Source organism: Anser cygnoides, chromosome 9 (genome assembly GCF_040182565.1).
Source record: "Anser cygnoides isolate HZ-2024a breed goose chromosome 9, Taihu_goose_T2T_genome, whole genome shotgun sequence".
NCBI lineage: Eukaryota > Metazoa > Chordata > Aves > Anseriformes > Anatidae > Anser > Anser cygnoides.
In genome coordinates this window covers 24,480,219-24,502,843 of record NC_089881.1, presented here as the reverse complement: position 1 = coordinate 24,502,843, position 22,625 = coordinate 24,480,219, and the positions used below count along the sequence as shown (strand labels likewise).

At 41.1% G+C, this 22,625-nt stretch overlaps 1 long non-coding RNA gene across 3 annotated transcripts in view; it reads left to right on the top strand.

Annotated features, from left to right (window-relative positions):
* The window catches only part of LOC106043553 (uncharacterized), an 87,289-nt gene that overhangs the window by 53,445 nt on the left and 11,219 nt on the right, over positions 1–22,625 (top strand). Inside the window, exons 6-10 of one of the 3 annotated variants that reach the window (XR_010833532.1) lie at positions 1,836–2,040; positions 17,927–19,670; positions 20,339–20,457; positions 20,919–21,122; positions 21,284–21,385. This is a non-coding gene — a long non-coding RNA (uncharacterized lncRNA). The remainder of the gene's footprint in view (positions 1–1,835; positions 2,041–17,926; positions 19,671–20,338; positions 20,458–20,918; positions 21,123–21,283; positions 21,386–22,625) is intronic. The other 2 variants (XR_010833531.1, XR_010833533.1) reach the window with 2 other exon arrangements.

The following is a 22,625-nucleotide window of genomic DNA, read 5'->3' as shown; positions in this document are numbered from 1 at the left end:
AGGTGTCCACAGAGCAGGTGAAGGGGGATGGCCCAGGGAGGATGGCAAATGTGTAGAGCTGCTGAAGAGTGGGAGATAACCTCACCTGAACAAAAGGATCATGTATGTACGGTTGTTTTTATAAAACCTTAACCTTAAAATATGCAAATTATACTATATTATTTGAAATCAGTTGGTTGGTATACCCGTGCCTCGCATGGCATTTCAGCTTTTGCAGTCTGCTTGCTCTGCTGCCCACACGATGGATTTCAAAACTTTAATGTGTTCCAGGGTGAGCTGGGCAAGGATACGTCTCAGCTTCTTACATGTTTATGGCAGTCAGCATTGGGCATTTTAGCTAATAATTCATCTAGGCTGTGGTGATATCCTAGCTCAGCCTGCGCCATGCTCAATGTCAGCATTAAGCAGTGTCCACTATAATCTTTTTTAATAGCTTGAACTACATCAATTTTTATTCCTGAACTGTTGATAAGCTCCCTTAACTCAATTCACCAGAGTTTATGAACACATCCTTCATCTCTTGACTTCACATTGAAGTGCCTTTTTTTTTAATGAAAGATATAATAGCAACTGAACATCAACAGAAGTAAGTATGCTGTAGCTGTACTCCATGCCTTAAAAGGATGGAGTACAGCTACATCTTAAAAGTTTCAGTGTATCCTATTCTGCTTAATCTTGTTGGATTTAGTGAGTGTTCTTTTTTTTTTGCTTTGTAGTGGGTGTTTTGTATTTTGTCCATTAGCTAATTAATAGTTGAAGCAAGTTTTGTGGAATTAGATATTTCATAGTTGGATTTTAATTAAGCAGAACAGTAAAAGAAGCATTTTGTTGTGGAGACGTTTTGATGAACCATGTGTCCAGTAATTCCCTTAATGTAGGAGGATTCATTTCTTCAAGAGAATTTCTTTTGGGAAAGAAAACACAAACAAATAGCGTAAACATGCAGTCTGCAGAATACCGGCCAGACAGCATCCAGCCTGCTTTACATGCCTCCCAGTGCTAATTAGGAAACCAAATTTTTGTCTATATAAACACAATAATAGCTTTGTGTAAGCAGGTTCTCAATGTGTGAAATACCTTTCTAGCTGAAACAGCTGTTAATTTCCGGGTCTCTTTTTTTTTGGTGCTTTTTTCCTTAAAGAGAATTTGCAAAAATGAAGTTATAAACATATGGTCAAAGTTTTAAGTGCTTTTGAAGCACAATTTTATAGCTAATGCCTTCTTTCCGGTGAAGATGTAGGCTCTTATTCCAATGGATGCATCTCTAGGAAAGGTTACGGACTTGTGAGTGTGCTCATTAGCAGTGCACTTCTCCACATGCTCCAAAAGGATGGAGCTGTTCCCAAGGACGGGAGAAGCAACAGGAACTCAGGGGCTCTGTGCAAAGTGGCAATGGAAGAAATGCCAATTTATCAACTTCCCTGGGGCCGAGGCAGTTTGATTTCCTGGGCAAGTGCCTGCACGTAAATCATGGCTGATATAGTGTGGCTGCATACGTAAAGGTAAAATTTACTCTCTTGTCAATAAACGTTGAACTTCTGAACCCTTATCCTGTGATTATGCACCAAAATATATAATATGAAAAAACTTCTGTTTGCATTAGAAAACAAGTTAGATTTTGTACACTTTGATGAAATATGACTTAAGACCAGTAGTGGATTTGACCCTTAAAAGGCTGAAGATTTAATGTGTCAGGTGTGGATTGGGTTTGGAAATTTTTGATTTTTTTCTTTTGGAAAATGCTCACTTGTCAAAACAAACAAGCAAACAAACACAGTAATTTGATTAATCCTTACATGGGAATTACATCTGAAATCTGCTCGCCTTCACCCTAGGCTCATAGTGTCACGTTTGTGGCCAAACAGAAACGTCTGGCTCTCCAGCTCCCTGCAGAGCTCCTGGTCAGCATGTGAAGGTTTCCAGGCAAATCACTGGGAAAAGCTGAAATCCGCAACTTGATGGCAGACGTGGCTCTCCATGAGGATGGAAACTCTAATCTCCTCAGCAGATCACAGGGCAATATACCTCGAAGCCCAGGAGGTGGGTTGACGTTGTTTTGGCTGATTGGGTGTTTCTTTGTGGTGGTTTGCTGTTTAAATCCTGTGTTTTCTAAACATGAGAAATAATGTTGCGTTGGCCTGGTGAGTCTCAGCTTCCTTACCCAAGGGATGCTATACGGAGGAAAGCCTCAGCATACCAGTAAGACAGCAAAAAGTAGTGTTTATACATTCAATGTGTCTCCCTTCCTCCAGATTTATCTGTACAGTTTTCCACCTTCTGCTTATGAAAGGCTTGGCAACATTAGCAGTTTGTTTTTGGAGGCAACATAATTGAAGGATAAACAGAAATATTATATTGAAGGTATGTGAGCAAACAGGATGTTTCAATAGAATTTTTGAAAGAGGCTTGACATTGAAAGCAACTGTTCTAAAATATATATATTTAATCTAAATATTTACAAGAAAATATCTAGTTGCTTTATTCTGAACAACCACTTATATTGAAAGGATTGCTGTTGTTTCTGAAGAACAGGAAAGTACAAAAATTGTGAGAGTGTTTCTGGTTTGCAGTCTCAGAAGAGCAAATGAAATTATCTTGAAATAACTCTTTACTAAAGTCAGAAATGGGCATTAAGTGCCATTTCTACCAGAAGCTGCAGCCGTCCCTGTTTGGCTTGTTGTTTGATTTGTTCTCAGTCTGATTAAACTTGTGTGTCACTGTGGTCTTACGTGAGTAAATATTGCTTAATATAAGAACTGAAATTTCAGGTCACTTTTTAAAAGACTGAGCTACGCTGCTGTGCAGGTCTCAGTCAGGTTTCTAAGATAATAAAAGAAGGGTTCAAATATTTTACTGTTCAGTGTGAGTTGCGTCCAGTGTCCTTCGGCAGTGCTTTATGCACGGGAGCTCTGCGCATGCTTTGGGTCTCTCGTCTTCAGTGATCTGTGCAAAATGCTATGTGGGCCCGAGCTATTAGCCATCTAAATTCTCTCTGCTGTCATATTTATCACTCCTTATTAATGTCCCTTAAGGAAAACCAGTGCAGATAGTGTTTTTTAACTTGGAGCCTGCCCTTGTTTGGCTCTTATGAGAGTTTTTAGGCGGAGGAGGGTAAGGTTCTTGCTTGACAGAAGTCGACTTCAGAAGCGCTGCCGAAGGCTGAGTTATCAGCTCTAAGCGGTTTTCTAGATCTCTCTTACTGTCACTATTTACATTAAAACAATGAACCAGTTTTTCCCCAAGAAGTCTCATACGAGGTACGACCTTGCTTTCCAGCATGTATAAGTGTAGTTTGGCATTGCATTGAAGAACCCTTTCTTGAGGTATCCAGGGCAGTTCTGTGCTGTAGCTACTCATTTTAATTCAACTTTCACAGTGACCTTTTCCAAGACAAAAATAGCCCTTTATCATTCTTTCACCCCTTGATTCTCTGTTCCTCTGACCCATGTTTAATGCTCAGCTCCTTCCCTCTATCTACTGAATCTCAGAGGTATTCACCTCTGTAGCACTGCCTACAGCAAAAATTGCTGGGGAAGACTAGGACCAGTGTACAGTGGTTGTAAATTTTCCCTTGTGAGTATGAATATGTCCAGTCTCTGCAGCTACCAATTTGGCTTTGTCCATCCCCAGGGGAATGCCATGTAAGAAATACAAGAAAAGTTTGTTTGGAAGTTGCCTAGACTCTCTGTGTGGCTTACTCAGACTCATCCAACTGAGTCGTGTTAGTAAAGCTCATTTAAAAAAAATTCACTAAGAGCCCCCCAGGGCTTGATTCTGCTTCCACTAGCATTTTTGATTAACAGGAATAATAACTCAGATTAAGTTGTTGGAGTTACACTGGTCTAAATCAATACATGAATAAAATGACCCTTCTTTACTTTCCTTGAAATTAATGTAATGTTATGCCAGATTTTATTTGTTCTTTTTATGAACTGTGTTTAGCTTCAGTGGGAGAGAAGGGAGGGAATGCAGATTTGGAAGGACTGTTAAGTTATAATACTATGATTTTCCCAAGAGATGGCCATTCTGAAATGAGCAGTTGTTTATAAGCAGCTTTCTTTGCCAATTTTTGTGACTTAATTTTTAACTTGGAGCAGCTGTATTTTTCCCAGCTTCCTAAGCCTGCCTAAATTAGCTAAGAACTGGGGAGAATCCCTTAAGATTTTTTTTTTTTAAAGAACTCGATTTAAGCCTTGGAATTAGATCCCAATTTGACAAATGAGATCACTAGAAAAATGAAAATATCGCAAGTCAGATGAAACATCCCTAACTTGAGACTATAAATCCACGATTGCTACTTCTGTTTCAGGGCTGTGAACAGGGCAATGGACTTGGCTTATTGTTTAAGGCGGGATGTGGAGCTCCTGCAGTGCTTCATAGCTGAGACATGCAGCCCGCTGGCACATAGCAGCAGCCTTTGGGGACACAGAGAGATTGGGAAGAGAGTAGTGAGAAAGACGCAGCTCTTGCATGAGCTAAGAGAGAAGGAGGTAGGTTTTTTGTCCTGGACTTTGTCTTCCAGTGCGTGCTTTCTGTGCAGGGCCCTTTAGAGCAAGGACGGGTACCTCTCCTCTGCTGTCTCCAGTAGCATCACAGAGCATCCCATCTCCTGGGAATGCCATAAAAGAGTTGACGGCTGGATACGGGCCTAAGATCTGTTTTGAAGTCAAAGTCTTTCTAGATGGTAACCCCAGATCACTTGTCTTCTCTTAGAGCAAAGGTGAGAGCTAATCCTTGATGTCAATCTCAAAAATTGCATTGTCACAGAAGAGGTAACAGGCTGACTACCAGCAAGGATGTATTGACAGAAGTGTTGTAACATACTGCATGTTCCCACTGCCCTGCTGATTAATTCTTCAAGATACCAATGGAATAAAATATTATCTGCCACAGGATAAGGGATGAAGCAAAACCATCCCATTTATTTTCCAAGCTGTGAGCTGAATTTCTGTGGGAGAAAACCCCTAAGATAAATTTATTTCTATTATGGCAAAGGGCTGATACAGATGCATTCAGTGCTGTGGATACAGGTGAGTAGGTGTTCTTCATTTGATACACTTACTGAGTTGTGACTCTTCAACCGTCTTAATGGTGGGCTCTTTGCTCTGGCCAGAAAAGATGGTTTTGTTTGCAGAAAAACTTCCCAATTAAAGGCATGGGAATTCTACAAGTGTACTGGGCCCAGATCTTGTTGCAGTTAATGGTAATGTTTCTAGTGGCTTCAAATGAGCTTGGATGCAGACTAGGGAAATTGTGTTGAGGATTACAGTCAGGTTATTTGAGCAGCATCAGTAGGTGTGGCAATATGCAACCTGATTACCTGGCAGCTTTTGATCTAGTTCACACATACTTGGACAAAATTTAGCTCAAAGAAATGAACAGATTTTCTTCGGCTTTTGAAGAAAGACCTTGCAAGCTTGCAAGGAGAATTAAGAGAAGATGAAAGAGGCACCATAATGGGTGTTGAGTTGGAGATGAACTGTGGGGCAGATTCTCCCTAATTAGTTTTAAGATTGTGTACTACTCCCTATTTATTAAGTTTCTGTGCAAAATCTGTCAACATCTGAGGGTCTAGAAGACTTTTGGGATGCTTTGGCTCCACCTGACCCTTGCCCCCCACCTTTTTGTTGTTGTTGTTTTTTGTAGGTCAAATGGGCATTTTGGTGTAATTGGGAGAACTGCTGAGTTTAAGAGTAAAAGGAAATATGCATGGAATTAAACACCATAACAACTTTCTCAAAAGAGATGCTTCCCAGCACTTCCTTAGGAACTTAATGTTTTGAGTTGCCAACTCTTCCGGAATTTTGTTCAATAGGCAAATCCCCCTGCAGACAGTGGATTTTTCAGACCTTTCTAAATGTTCTTCCTAGGCACGTTCTTCCAGACATGTCTGGTCACCAAAGCATGCGTTCTGTTGTATTGATTCATGTGTAGAAATGCATGGCTAGCTGTAGCTGGAATTTGCGTCACTAGAATGGTTATTTCCTCTGCTTCCTGCAAGCCAATAGAGACTCATTCTAAATGTTCTTTCAGCCAGTAGAAACTGTGATTATGTATGCTTGTGATTGAAAAAGGTTATGGTAATATAATGGGTGTAAAGCAACTGGTTTTGTTTGAGGAACCTAAGAAAGATTATCAAAATAATTAGATATTTTGTATGAACTTTGTATGCAATAAGCCTGTAAAGAGCCCATAAAGAGCTTATTACCCTCAATTTTTTTTAAAAATTTGTACATTCTTGCATTGTACACCCCAGTCGCTTTGGGGTGTGTGTGTGCGCGCGCTCATCACATTCATTGAGGCAAATTGTTCATCTTGGTGTTTTTAAATTGATCATATTGTCGCTGTTAAGATAATGCCTGTAGAAAAGGACCTTGTCACAGGATAATGGTCCTGCTGCCAGATACATACTGAGGCAAAGCTGGGACATTTATCAGAAATACACATCAAGGTGAAGCAGACACATTTATTTCCAAAGTGGGAGGCTTTTATCCTGTCAAAACCTACCATACTTTTTTTTCTTTCACTTTCTTCCTTTTTTTTCCTTTTTTTTCCCCCCTTTACCTGCATCTAAGCCAAATGACTAATGGCTTGGGTTTTGATGTTTTATTTGTCATGTTAGTGGAGTTGTTGCAGGTCTTTGGTATGTGTGCTAAGTTGTGCTCTGGTTGGATCAAGAGGACAATTATGTTATGGAAGTGGATGATGCAATGAGTTCATTCATGTTGCTTGGATCTTCAAGAGAGTAGTTGTTTGACTTGTCTCTGATGTCAAGACATAATTCTCATGAACTTGGCCAACTTAACGAAAATGAGGAGCTGTGATCCCACACATCCATGCCTACATTCAAGGAGGTTCATAGCGGCAGTAGGGTCACATACCGTATGCTTATATCCTCTCTAAATAGCTCAAAAGAGGTCATCAGGCCTTTGTTAACTCACACCATTTTTGTGTTAGTTACGTAGGCAGATGTCTCCTGTGAGAGATATGAAGAAAAATCTGAGAATTATTGATCATTCTGAATGGAAAGTTCTTTGGTCTAAAAAATTGTCTCTCCAGTTAAATAAGTGTAACAGGATAAGCACTCCTTATGCTCTTATCATGCCTAACTGCTAGGGGGAAATCCAGCCTCTGATACATTCCTGACTGGGCGTGCACAAAAGACAGAAATAAACAAAATAATCATCAGATGGCATAGAATGATGCAATTTTTAAATTTAATGCACCCATCCATTCAATAGGTCATGAATGTTGGTCACCCAAACTTCACCGGAATCTTGGCAGCTAAAAAATGTCTGCTTAGGAAACAAGGAGATCTGAAGATGTCTGTTAAATTTTTCACCTGTCAAGTCAGAAGTAAAAGCTTTTTATTCATGTACCTCATTGTTTGTGGATTTGGGTATTTAATCCCATGGTCTAGGAGTCAGGATTTCCCAAAGCTAAGCACCAATGCATTATTCATCAGGCAATGTCAAATCCTTACAAACTTACTATTTATTCAAAGCATTTTCATCTTCCTTTTTAATATAAAGTGCAGTGAGAATGACTAATACTTCCCCTCATCTCCATGAGGCGATGGTATTCATTCATCTGCTTGGGGAAGTTTCAGCTTCCTTGAACTGTGTATGTATTGCACAGACTATGTAGACATTGTACGTAGGTCTGTCCTAAACTTTTCCTGAATTAGATTTTCTAATCTCATTGGTTCAGAGCTATGGACGCTGCTACTTCAACCGAAACAGCTTTTTTCCCCCCCACTTCAGCAATAACAAGAGCTGGGCTTTCAAAATGAGGTGGGCAAATTGCCAGCTGCATTTGCAAATGTGTATGACCATGTCTGGCAGCAAATGATTCCTTTCAAGTGCTGGCATGCATTTCAGGTTCAATCTTCTGTTGGATATGTACCTACTCATCACTCAGTCCACTTCAGAAATAGGTTGGCAGATACTTTCTTTTCTATTAGGATTTCAGCTGTACTGCTGAATTCTAGCTGCTCTGCATTCAGAAAAATAGGGTAAGATTATCAATCCTGTCCAATGTGTTTTGGGCAAAGAGGGTGGGTAATCTCCGTGTGTGTGTGTGTGAATTTTCTGTTCATTTGTTCCTAGAATGCTATGCCAGCCTGTAAGTCAGTCTGACCCAAAGGTGCCTCACGCTGTCAGAAACAGCCAATAATTTTGTCAACACATAATAATATTTGAAATCTTTTATTTTTAGCAACAACGGTTAAAGATAAAGCATGTTACCTAGTACCCAACAGGTCTGAAAATAAATCTCCTTTAGGATTTACTCTATTCCCATTTATCTGTACATAATGAAACAATGAATTATGACTTTGATTTACAGATTGCCTAGTCTTACAAATCCTGCCAGGAAGATGAGCAATTCTAAATCTTTTCTGCACTGATGCTGCTTCAGCAGTATTCTTCCTTGTGTGCAACGGTGTAGTCAGTCTTCTAAACTCTAGGTACGGTGGACCAAATCAGATGAAACTCATGATTACAGTGTATTTTGTTTAATTTGCTTTTGTTTAATTTTGCTTTCAGAACCAAACTTCTGATCTACTGCTCCACCTTAGGAAATGCTGTCTAATACCTGTCAAACACTGCAGCCGGGGTCCCTGCCACAAAAACACATGCGCATCTATCCCCGTGGAAAAAAAAAATGAATCTCAAGTTAGATCTGGAAGAGAGCCCTGGATAAGGGTGGTGGTCTCCCAGATGTACCTGAAGTATTCCTCCCCTTAACTGGGGGACAAAACAATGCTTGGGTCCTGCGGAAACTGCTGCTGCTGTGCTTCTCCAGGTCCTCTCTGCCCCCACCAGAGGCTGACAGCTCTCCGGGGTTCCTCCACAGGGGGAGGCAGCCGGTGGCGGTGGCACAGAGCTCGGTGCTCTGCTGGGCTTAGCCACCCCAAGCCTGTCTCATGGCATCGCTGCGAAGCCTGGCACAGGTCCAGGGGTAGAACCACCTTCAGGAGCTGACATCTGCAGCACGGGCACGAGCCCATCAATATTTTACATGGAGGTTGCTTGCAGTGGTTAAGTCATTGACCTGGGTGACCTGGCACCTCCCCAGCTCCCTCCACGTCCCGACGATCCCTCTCTTCACCACGTGCTATGGCACACGCAGTGTCCTGAGGCTGCCTTTAGTCCCAGGCCCCTATAATCTGGTACTCTCCCTTTCCCACAAAAAGAAGCAGGTTGCAGCTCCTGTGGAAATGGCAAGGCTTCGCTTCTCTGGGCAGGTCTGGGAAGGAAAAAGAGATTTTTAATAACTGAATATTGATTGCTCCCCTCTCGGAGCTGTGCGCGCTGCAGCATTACAGCACATGACCCCTCCTTTGTCTTTTTCAAATGAAATAAGCCTGCACTGGCTAGAGAAGTAGATCATACCTTCTCATTAATGAAATATTAATTGTATGTTATGTTTTGGTGTGGCCTAAAGTGAATATTAAAGCGCACATAAATAAAACATTGCCAACTTTAATATAAGATGGGGTTTTCTCACGCTTGTCGTAAATGAGCTCATTACACTGGAGAAGGTAATAAATATTTGATATCATAGCATGTTAATGAGGTGCTTGCTTGTGAATTCAAAGTGTTTAGCATAGTTTTCTCTCCCCTTCAAACATGTTATATAGTGCAAACATTTTGAATTATTTAATCAGGGGGATCTTTAAGCACTCTGGCGCTGTGTTTAAAAACCTAAACCCACAAAACCACAAAAGTAATTAATGGTTGCAGCTTCCAAAACGGGCTATAATTTCTTGAATAACGTTGTTTGTTTATAATTTGGAGTTACTGCGGAGGGCTTTCCTGCCGTAAGGGAGGAGCCGGCTCTCACTGCAGACAGCACGTTGTGCTAGCGGTGCTCACCTGGTGCGTGCAAGAGGCGTAAATTGCAAGGTGTGTGCAAACTTTGTCTCACTGGAATATTAGCCACTGGATTTGGCCATCAAGGTTGTTTTAACACACATACAGGCAGTATGCATGGATATGATTCTCCACAGCTGCAGCCCTAATTCTTTCTGGTCACCTCTACATCCTCAAGGAAATGTTGCAGATGTTGGCCCTTTGGAGTAAAGGGGAGTGGAGTTTGTGAAGTCCGTCCTGGTGGATCTCTCTTACTGGAAGTTCTTCTCTCTGGTATGAGACACATGTCATTGTAAGCTGTGATGGACTGGGGAGGGGACGGGGACGTGGCTGAGCCAGCAGCCAAACCCTTCTGCTCTTGGTCAGGTGTCCTGGTTGCTGCTTTGCTGAACCATCCGTACAGCTGAGATAACATCCTTGTGGCCTCCTGTGCTTAAAAGGCAGCTTTCTGCTCATCTGTTCACCGGAACAAATTCCCCAAAAAGAGGCAGGCAGGTCCGATTGAAAAAATGGCATAAGACAGTTACAGATAACTAAGTGATAGAAGTGTGAACAGAAACGTTTCTCTCATCTTCAAACCTTTCCAGAATATAATTTCATCTGTAATTTGTGTAGCTCCAGGCTTTCAGGAAGGTGAAAGCTCATGTGATTTTTAGAAACCTTCCTTTCTTTGACTTCTCTGCTTTTAAATTCCCTTTTATAACCCATCCACTAGCAGAGGTACATATTGTTTTTAAGGCAGCAAGTTCTACAGTTTTAGATGGAAAGAGACTTTTATGAAAAGTTAGCATGGGTGCTAATAGGGACACGGCTTTGAGAGCTTGATTCTGCAACATTTTGAAATATTTCTACCTTTTGCTGACATAAAGGGAATTTCCAGATCAGACCCAGTGTTGAGAAACTTCACTTCTTTAAAAATGTGCTCTGTGGTATAGCAACATGAAGGTTCAACTCCTTTCATAATGAAAGATATTTTCCTCAATTCCTGTTTCAAAACCTCTTAGAACATCTATTCTGAGTTCATTGTTTTTCTCCTACATATCTCTGTTTTGTTGATGAAGGAGGATGATCCATATTATTGTAGGTATATGTAGGCTGTTTTGCACAAAGTACCACAGTGCCCAAGTGGTTCAATAGCCATTGAGATTAACAGTTCTAAACATCAGTTTTCTGATTTGGAAAACTTAGCCACTTAAATTCAATGAAAGTTAAAATGCTAATTTTGCATTTAGCTAAGTGCTAAATTTAAATATTAAATTTAAAGCCATTTTATATATATATATATATATTAAAAAAAAAAAGAACAAAACCACCTCAATTGCTAGTGAGGGCAATCCACCTTTGGGAATTAAGATGCTGGCTCTGATTTGGGGCACTGCACTTTCTATACAGCACTGACCTGGAGTTGCTGAAAATCTGGCCATGAATCTGGCTGGGAAAAGAGCAGGGCAGCTGACGACAGAGCATGCATATGCACCTGACCTCCTCTTGCAATGTTTATGATCTCGGTAGGTAGGAATGACACAAAATCATTCATTAGATCCTCATTAGACAGTGCATAGGCAGTAGCGACAAAGAGCCAGAGACCAGAAGAGAAAGTTGGTGCAGGGAGGCTTTGCCCTGCACAGCCACCTCTCATTTTCCTTTTCTTTGAGCTTTGCTCTGCAAGGAGACCCAAGGAGCCTGGCGGTGTGGCTTCTGGAGTTGGGTGATCATTTAGCCAGTCTATTTTGATTTTAGGGAGATAGAGGCTATTTTTTGTCCTCCTGTCAACCTGGATAGTAAAAATAGCATGACCCCATGGTCACAAGTGTTGGGTAATTAAAGCACGTGTGCTTGATCTTGTGCTCTGTAGAGGTGCAGGGCTTTGCTGAGCATCAAGGTGAGTAGCTGAGTGCTACTGCTCCAGGAGTCATTCATGGTTCATCCCAGGAAAGCAAGGCATTTGCTTGTAAAAATTTAAGCGCGTTAGACTTTCGTCTGGAGTGTTTATCAGAACTAACAAACAAAAAAAACCCAAATGATATTCCAGTGATAGATGGTTTTAATTAGAAGTAGGTAGAAAACACTTTTTAAAAGATATAATTTCAAGCAGTTTCTATACTTTAGTGCTCCTGGAAGGCAAATAGTATTTATTCTTGAAACAAGAATTGGAGAACTAATTGGGCCTAGGTTTAATTTAGTGATGATACAATTTAGCTATAATTAAATTGGAGCAAAAAATTCTAGATAACAAAATTTAGTTAATTTAGGTACCAACTTTTTTTTGTTCCTCCATAATTAATTTGCTATTCAAATTGTTACTTCAAAATATCACCATCCCTAGGTAAACAAAATGCAGTCAACAGCCTGTAACTTCCAGAATGTTACTTAAATAGTTTGGGAGTGAGAACGTAGTAGAATAACCCTTAAAGTAAGGTCATTTGACATGAGTGCTACCTAATTGTCTTGATTTCTGGATCATTGACTTCACATTAGTTGAGCCTGCCTAATTGTGACAGAAATTGACCCATTACAATTTACGTGTTTTGGATGTACTCCTCAAAGGATTGAGAGAATCCCGGTTTTCTGTGTTGCTAGATTTTTGTAAATCTAATTTTCGGTTTCATAGTCTGTGAAGATTGATAATGCATTTGGAAATACTAAAGTAAGTTTCAAAATAATTTGATAAATCATTCATCATATTTTTGAAAATAAAATTTTAAAGCTTACATAGAGTAGCAGCATTCAAGTTTCTTTCTTTACTGACGCTAGAAGGATGTACATCCATACCATATATCGTCATTCAGTAATGAGGAATTACATTTATTAAGTTCTGAAATTTATTTTCAGGAGCAGCAAATGATTCTCTGCATGCATCTGGATAATTTGACTATATCAATATTGATCCTTGCTTTGCAGTTGTTGTTAATCCCTCTGGGAAGTAGATTCTTTCAGTAATATTAGTTGAGCAGATGTTGGTTGTTGATTTTGCAGTTTTATTCTCGGTACTTTCATTTTTCTCAGAAGGAGAAACTTCCTTAAGCCTATGCAGAGATAGAATTATAAATGACAGCTAAAAATACGCTGAATTTTCTGTCCTTCTGCAGCTCTCAGAATACACCCTGCGTTGAGGAGGGAGGATAAGCATGACTGCATATATCTCTTTGAAGTACTTTATCAGCATTCTTAAAAAATATCAAAGAGGAGACTTACGCCATGTAAAAATAGTTATGATTACATCCTCTTTGGCTGGATCTGATACAGTTCTCAGGCAGTACATCTGTGAGATGACTACCTGAATATTCAGGGGAAAAAGACATGGCTTTCAGGGACAAGACTGCCTCTCGCATTTTGAGGCCATTTTTCATTTCCAACGCTGCTTTTTGTTTTTATCATTTTGTTTCAAGGGTCATGGATTTATCCTCAGTTTGTAGGCTGTATCACAAGTTTAAAATCTAGTTTTAAACATTGAATTTTTACAGATTTTCGTTTAACAAAGCTTTTATAATTCATTTTGCATTGGTTGTAAATGCCTGGCATTTCAGATTTTTGGAGCAATAAGGCACATAGCACTAGCTTTCTCTTTAATAAAGTATTCAGTGCTGTCTTACCTCCTCTGGCTTATTCATTGTTACCTTTCTGGATGAATTTGCTGCTTCTGGATGGGGTTTGGATAGATATTCTCCCATCCTGTGACTGCTGAATTCAGGGGGAGCTCGTCCTCTGTTGTATGGGCATCAAGCAGCCCTGGGGCTGTCACTGTCACCTTGAAGAGGTTTTTAAGAGAATTGTGGTCTCCTAAAAGGAGACATTTTTATCACGATTCTGCACAATTTTTCAACAGCAATTTTTCATGAAAAAGTGGCTTTTCAGCTGGATCAGGTTGAAGAAGGAGGGGACCTCCTCCCATGATCCTAGGGAGGAGCTGCCATGAGTTCCTTGCTGTGGATCGTCCCTCTGGAGTACCACGTTGGTCCATAGAGGTCTTTGTGTTTTCACAGGAGCTCCTTTTCATAGAATCCAACAATAAGATGATATTTGTATAATTTTATGAAATTGCTATCAGAACTGCTATGTTTTTAAATCATTCCTTTGAAAGAAATCTGAAGCCACCTCAATATTTGTTGTTGTTTGGTTCTTTTGGATGCTAAGCAGTGATGCTATTGTGCAGATTTCAATCTTGTTTCCTCTGTTTCTCAATGTATATTTTAATATTTGTTTCCCCTTGGAACAAAGACAGTCACACAAATAAAAACAGTAAGGAGGAGCAGACTTATGAGGTATGAAAGGGAAAAGACCAACTGATCTCTATGTAGGTAGGAGGCATTTGCATCGACTCTCCTGTCTCTCTGTTCTTCATCTAGCGTGACTGGAGTAAGTACTGCATCCTTTGTCATTATTCATGGTTTACATTGGTTTGAGAGTTAGGGAAGAATAGGGTCCTGTGCCATCTGAACTAGCTAATGGTTACTTAATTCTTGACAGAAAGTAATCCGTGCAATCATATTTTCAGATCCTTTCTGGCCATCTTTAAATGACTTAATATTTAGTGCAGAAATATGGTTTTAAGAATTTCTGTAAAGAAATCCTCTTCAGTGTCTGTTTTCATTGCTGGTTTATCTCATATTTTTTAATTTACTCTTTTCAATATTTCATTTCCAATTCTCCATCCTTCAAAAATCTTCATAAATTGCTACATAAGTGCATATTTACCTCCTGTTCAATGAAAAGTACCAATCAGGCTGTGATGACTGTGACATCTCTTACTAAGAGAGAACAAAGAAATCACTCAACTCTAAATAATCAAAGTCTGGCTTGTCAGAGTTGGGGTATGTGGTCTATTAAGCTTTATTGAGGGCATGTTGCGAAAGCAGTGGTGCTTAAATAAGTGTACAGGCCCTTATGTGATTAGTTATGCAAGTGGCACAGTGATCTTGTTGGAATCAAATTTTATTCAAAGAAAGCAGAACTATCTCCAATAAAAATGTAACATAGCATAAAGTCAAGCAGTGCTTCTTTGCAAGCAGAAAATGCCCTGTTCCTACTGTGTTTTGTTTCTGGGATGTTTAGCTGGGAGGGGTCTCGGGGGGATCTCACCCGTGTGTGTAAATGTTTGACGGGAGGGAGGACCGAGGATGGAGCCAGGCTCTTCTCGGTGGTGCCAAGTGAAGAAACAAAAGGCAACAAACGCAAACTGTGCTGAGACTGTGCGCTAAAATGCTTCACTGAGACAGTCTCACCTTTCTTCAGCCACGGTTCTTCAGCCAGCACGCGTGGAGATGGCTGGGAAGCAGCTCTTTCTGAGACAGATACCAACTGGAGGGGTGGCCTTCAAACCGCGCTGGTGAATTCAGCCTTCTCTGCCTTCTGCACAGTAAATCTCCTGGCTCTGCAGGCAGAGCTTGTCTCGGGGCTGGCTTTGCCTCCCAGCCTGCTGCTCTCATCAATTCTGCCACACTGGAGGGCAGAAGTGGCCAAAAAGAGAGGGAGCATCATTTTGGTGTACACCCTTCCTCGCTTTCTATTTTTGATCTAATATTGTCTAGAATGGACTTCTGTTTAGCACTTCCTCTGTTACTCAGTTTTTCTCTGTTAAATGCAGTCAGGTTTCCTGTCAGAAATTCAAGATGACCATTTATCCAGAGCCAAATGTTTCCTTTGCTCTCTTTTGCTAAAGCTGGGGACTTTCCTGTTTGGTGCTAGCGGTGTGCTGGGAGGATTCCCTGGTCACGTCAAAATCAGCTGGGCTTTTCAGTTACATAACTCAGACGAAATGGAAGACGTTTTTCTTTGATAGCAAAATAGCAAAGGATATTTTACCTGTGAGAAATTTGGGCCGCACGCCCACGCTCCACGGGGGCTCCGTTTGTCCTTTTCACGGCTCCCAGCTCCCTGCCACCCCACCTTGAACGCTCGCTGGGGCTCCAGGCTTCGTGCATCAGGCCAAGTCAAAATGCAGCTTCAGAAGCTGCCGTGAAGCTGAGGAACAGCGCCCGAGCTGACCCGTGGTCACCAGGGACAGTCCTCGCCCCCGAGCAGGGACGCGGGTGTGTGGCACGTGTCCCTGCTCCCCTCGAGGTGCCTGAGGGCACCCTGTGCAGGGGCAGCCCGCGGTGACCGTGTAGGCAGCTGCTGCCATTTTCTGGTGAATAAGCCGTAATTCTCAGGCACTTTCTCTCCTGTGAATAGTCATGTTATTTATCTCCATCTGCTGTGCTGGTTTTTGTCTTCTCATTTGGCATCTCGGTTTGATTCTTTATTTTACATCCTGGTTCCTGACATATCTTGTTTATCTGTCAGCCTAAATGGCAAATACCAGCCTCTGACTTACGACTCCTTCTGCTGATGTTCCCAGTCGATCTCAGGTCTCTTTTCCAATTTTCAAGGCTCTCCTGTGGTACTCCCAAGCAACCTGCACACTGTAAATTCTGCATTGTCATTTGCTACTCTGTCATCGTTACCGAACCTTTATTCCACAGAATTTTAATGAGACATTTTGCATACGAACAGAGCTATGATGGTTGTTTTCCAAAGTGGGATGTGCACCCAAGCTTTTGTTATTGATAAAATATTGAGCTTTCCCTCTGGCCTTCTCCTGTATGGGGGTTCCAGTGCTGTGTGGGTAAGGCTTCATCCACTGGATTTCTGCCTGGTCAAAAACAAAGGACTTATCACCTTAAAAGTGAACAAATCCTTTTATCTGAAAAATTGTCATAAATTATTGCCAAATTTTCTTTGACTGATCACCGATAGCTGCTGAAGAATTATTCTGTGGTAGCTTAGAGGCTGAGCTCAAACATTTTGTATAGCGTGAAATCTGAAGACTTTGAATAGGTCATTTTTACAGTTGATTATAGGACTTTTACTACTCCAGCTTTCATAGATACATGTTTGAATGGCTTGATTTATGCAAAGAATTGATGCCGTGGTTCTGAAAAGACATTTGCAGAACTTGCATGCTACAGGCAGAGTGTTGAAGATCGAGGCTTGTGGCTTAGAGAATTATTAACTTGAAGAAAAGTAATTCAATAAAAATAAATCCAGGTATGTATTGAAGTCCTCTGTTCCTGAAACTTGCTCAGATTCACCATTAACTCTGCTTGAGGTGCTGTTGACAATTGTTTTAATCTGAAAGGTGAGGAACGTAGCCTCACACCCCACCTCGTCCTGCAGCATTCAGACAATCCCCCGACTGGAGTAAAGGCTGTAGTACCTCGAGGGAAACATGCTCTAAAGTAAGAACAGGGGAAGCCATGACTTCCTTGGGGCTGAGCAGTCCCCCTCCAGGGATGCTCATTATCTGTCTTCAGTCAAAATTGACTTGACCAAGGAAAACGTGGTCTCACAAACCTACGGAAACTTCTTCCTGCTGCGAAGCTGCAGGTCAGGAAAGCTCCCAGTGCTCTCTTTAGGCGATATTGTGTCTGTACCCAAAATCAGAATGTCTACCATCAACTTAAAAGGGGAAAAGGGAAAATGCTTCCTTTAGGGAAGCCCAATTAGGCAGATAAATGACACAGATGACTTCACTAATTTATGTTCTCTGTGATTGTTGTGATGAAACACAACACACATGCTGTTCACTCTGTTCCTTAGAGCTTTGGGTAGTTTACTGTTTGTAGCTGTAAAAACACAATAGGGAATACCTTAACATATGCTGGAGCTAAACTGAATGAAAAATGGCAGCAGCTAATGTGTGAAACATAAAATGCATTTTCTTGAAGTGTTTGTATAGGAAAAAAAAGGCCATTTTGACTTCAAGCTTCTCAAAACCTGTTGGAATTCTCTTCGTCAGGGGCACTGCCTCTTAAATGCATAAATTTCCAGAGAAATATCTTCTGCTTCATTAAAATATCTTCCCACTTGATGCGTTCATCTGCTAGGGTAGGACTAGATAGCAGTGAGACTACTCCATTGACCACAGGGTTCCTCGTTTATTTAACATTTCTTTCAGTATTAAAGGGCAAAAAAAAAAAAGGAAACAATTCTGTAGCTCTTAAAGCTCTCCTCTAATAAAGTGTTGTTTTGCAAAATGTTTAAGTGTCCACTTACCTTCTGTTCCCACTCAGGAAATCCTCTGTGAGGATGCACTGGATGGGCTGAACACCTGAAGTGGGTTCCTGCTGAGAAGAGCAGCAAAACTGGCGGTGGTATGAGTCCAGATCCACGTGTATGTCCTGGGCAGGTGCTCCTCAGGAAGCGTTTGGCTGAATAACTCTGGTCAAAATGCTACTTAAAATGCAATCCCAACTTAGTGTCTGCATGTGTGCTAAACCTGAACTGTATTAACGCTCTGAAATATTTTGGTAGCAGTAAGCAGATTTTGAAAGCTATGATAAATATTTGATTAGTATGGGATTTCGATCAGGCAAGAGCTGGAAGGTAAACTGAAATGACTGAAATAGCCTTTCCTTCTGCCAGCAGGGACCTAATTATTAGAAATCTTAGAATGAGTCTTAATCACAGAGAATTTCCAGATTGAAGCATTGTTTTACTGTTTCAAGACATTGGGGTAAGTCTTAGATTCATTTCGAAATGGTTGTCTGAATTAAGTTGTTAGAGGCTTACCCATTTTTATGGCTATGCTGTTTCATTTGCATTTAGGCACAGTGGATTTAATGATTAGAAATCTTTTAAAAAATGGTCCCAAGTGTGTTTTTCAAAGATTCATTACCTTAATTTCTTTTGCTCTTGAGATATGATAGCCTTATGTTTGTGCTTTACTTGCTGCTATGATATACTAAGAAGGCTAGAGCTAAATTATATGTCGCTTTGCTTATTTGACATTGACTCAATTGCTTGCATCAGTCAGGAGATGACACTTGTAGGTCATTTTCCCTCATTGGGATTCTTAAGTTACTGAGTAATTTCTTGTTCTTTCAGAGGCTATTCATTTTAATGATTTTTTTCCCATATATTACAACGCTATGACTGTGGTTTTCAGTAAAGGTCTGTACAGGTATTAAAACCAATCTGTTTCTAGCATTTCAATATGTATTATAATATTTTTGGGATCATCCGTTCCACTGAAGTTTATAATTTGATGTATACAAAGTTTCTTGCATCAATAGAATTCTTCAGGTTTCTAAACACAGATGAAATGTAGAAAGTATTATTAATGGATTTTGGCAGTAGCAGTACTCTACAACAGTAATCCTTTTGAACAAGCGTCCTCAAAATTTAGATGACGTTATTTCTGTAAAAACGCAGAAATGCATGGTGGGTGGTAAGGGACGATGGGGGTCAGAGCTTGGCCCAGGAGAGGGGAAGGTGTGAGCCCCTGCACCTCCAAGCTGTGCCCTGGGGGTCTGAGTTCCACGGCATGATTTGAGCTGGCGTGTACATGTTTCGGGAGCACTCCTCAGGAGGCTGGAGTGGCTGAAAACCAGACGGGGTCCGTGGCTGACGGGGAGTTGTCACACCTGTATAGAAGCCGCCTTGCACAGCACCGCCCCTCCTTGGTCCCCAGCTTTGCAGCCCCCACCTGACAGCAGACGGGACGCCAAGTCCCTCTGACGCTGCAGGTTTCTTCAGACTTGAGAAACTTAATGCCAGCCGGGTACACCGTTAATGAGAGAAGCACATTTATCTGACAGCTGATGGTGCTGGGAGCGAGGAGGATTGTGTACGAGGCTGGTGCGAATCCCAGGACAGAAGCGAGGCTGATGGCAGACGGCATCAATAACAGACACATCGAGAGCAAACAGCTCCAGCAGGGAAGAGCAGCAAGAGCAAACCTCATCAGCAACAAACAGCTCTTGTACATTGCAAAACTGCGGTTGTAGCAAAGTTCTCTTCTGCTTCGAGGGCCGGGTGAGGACTCATTTTTATTTTTTTTTCCAGATGTTTACTTCAGAAACCCTTTCTAGCCTGAAAATGAGAACAGCCTCGCTTATCAACCTGTTAGATGTGGGGCAGTCATTTAAATTTTACTAGAGGGACAAAGTGGATGAATTTTCACTTTGAAGCTATAGGGGGAAATGGAAAAGAATACTTGTCAGACACCTGTAGTTCAAAACTACTTACATGTTCTCCCTCTCTGCACTGTTGCTGCATAAGTCATCCTCATTTGCAATTCATCAGCCCCCCTCCACTCACGTATGAGCAGTTACCTTCCATTTAGACACCACAGGGGTGCTATCACCAAAAGGGTGAAGTCAGCAAAGAGAATCACTTGAGTTAATGCAGAAATGAGGACAACATATTAATGTAGCAACAGGACATCTAGCTTTTTATATTTAGATCTGGGAGCCTAAAATTGTAGGTATAAAGGATGCTTATTGGGAACCAGTGCACCTTTGTTAAAGAATAAAAGGAATCTCAAAGGAGTGGACTTGCATTTGAATAGGGTACAGCACCCAGGCTGCAGAGGGATGTTGCTTTTTCAATGAGCATTGAAGGCATGAAGGTTATAGAGGGCTGCATTTTCTGGATGTTAATGCAGGCTTAAAGTAGATTTTTTTTTCTCTCCTTTTTGACAGTTGTTTGTGAAAGAAATGTCACAACAGTGCAACAAAAGCACCAGTGGCTACAGGGCGACGCAGGCAGGTGCTGCCCCCCTCCTCTGCCCTCCCCTCTGCTCCGCGCCATGCAAATGGAGGTTTGCCATTGGAAACGTCCAGCTTTTCTCTGGGGAGGGGAATAAGTGAAACCAATTTAGCCCTTTTGGGCTAAATCACTGCATAATTTTTGCCCGTGGAATAGTTTGGGCCCTTTGTCTTTATGCTAGGGCTTGGTGTTTTGTTCTCACAGGAGTCTTTAGGCTACTAGGGCATTAAGAAACACTCGGGCTGAAACTTGTCAAGGGGAAATAATATCTGCAATTGCTCAGCTTCCTGATTAAAACCACAACAGTGTCTAAGAGCAATGTTTTCTCAAGCATGATTAGTAATACTTTAATTCAACACAGCAACAAAAAATGGATTTTATTGCTCTCTATTTTATGGATCATGAATTTAACTGAACTAAATAGTCAAAGGACAGGCAAATGATACTTTAGTGAGATGTTGTCCACATTTTCCCTCTGCGTTTCACAAACATTTTTTGGGCTTGCTTACTCAGCTTTTCACAGAGCTAACTCCAAAGAGCTATGTATCAGTGAAGAACAGTAAAGCACTCAGCTGCTCTATTCACCTTACCGCAGTGACCAGCATGTCACTCACCTTCTCTGGAAGGATTTTCTCTTCTGAATGTATTTCAGCAAAACTGACTGCTGGGTAGCTGTGTTAAGCAGTGTTTTCTCTCAGCTGAAAGCAATTGTTACTGGTATGTATTTTGAACCACATATCTGAAATATCCGTTGGGCTGTGTATTGGACAGATGATATTAGAGACTGTTCTTGTAGGGCAACTACAGCTCTGATACAAATGGGTACAAATGAATTATTCTTTATTTTCTACAATCTAAGATATTCTCTACTTTGATAGATTTTCGTCCAAATCACCACACTGCAGAAAAGAGGAAAACGTCTGTACTGAGCTGAGGCGTGCTCTGAGATGGGGCTGACGTAGATAGCATTGGGACTACAGGTAAGTGTCTCATTTCTAGAGGGGATCCCACTGTTGAAGTAAGAAAAAAAAAAGCCACTAGGTGCTACTGGCTGGTCACCTTCCTGCAGCTCTCCTCACAGAGAAATGGCTCTTTTGCACTTGGGGAACTACTTGTTCATATGTGAGGCCATTGCCAAATTGCCAGAATAGGACTAGAGTAAATAAGAGCTAGGTTTGGTGAACAGAGCAGCCTTGATTTACATGTAGAAAACAGATTTGGGGAGTCATTGAATTCATCCCATCGCACCGACACCGTTGCATCTAAGCCATTACCGACAGGCATTTGTGTAGCCCGTCGTTACAGGACTTTGTGCTGATGGAGAGCCCACAACCTCCATGGACACGTGTTCCTGGGTGTGACTGTCCTTACCTTGGAGAAGCTTTTCTTAGTATTTACCCTGATTCTTTCTGGCTGTTAATACTTGATTTCTGCTCATCACTTGTAGTGTTCTCGCTAGTGACCACTGAGAAGACTTTATTCCAGATCATTGCATTACCTTTAAAACACTGGCGGAGTGCTATCGTGACTCCCTGTAGGCACCTGCAAATCAGACAACCCCAGTTTTCCCAATCTTTCCTTTTGGGCAGTGTTTTCTAGGTTTATTTATTTTTTTCCCTTCTCTCTTGTAGCTTCTCTTTGCTTGAGCCGCATCTTGGCCACTGACCCACGAGTCAGATTTTCAATCTAGACAAACAGTTAAGGCAAACCCACAGCATTTTGCTGATGGGAAAAATCTTCCTTAGAAATGATAAACCTGAGATTTTTACATAGCCTATTATCTGGTTAAGTTATCCTATGTTTTCTCTAGTAATTACCTTTCTCTAACTGTTACTTCAATAAAAGGCTCGTAGATCCCATATGGGATAGGAAGGCGCACAAATTACTCATGCTTTGAAAGGAAAGCATCTAATTCCAAAGCTAATGATACATGCTGAGTTTCTCCAATCCATATAGTTAATTTGAACATGAGTAAGAGATACTCTGCATGGATTTTTAAATGCCCCTGAGGTACCCACATGAAAATAGTTTTCTCTGAAAAGGTTGATGCTGCCTGTCCCTCAGTAAAGATGGGTTAATTTAACCCACAGTACCTGTTTTAGCAGTAGAGTTCAAAGGAGCTTAAAGATAATAATGTAATACAGAAAAAAAATGTTTTAATTTTCTTTATGCTCCAGGACAGTTTTGCTCCAAGTGTTCCTATGAAAATAGCTTTAACCC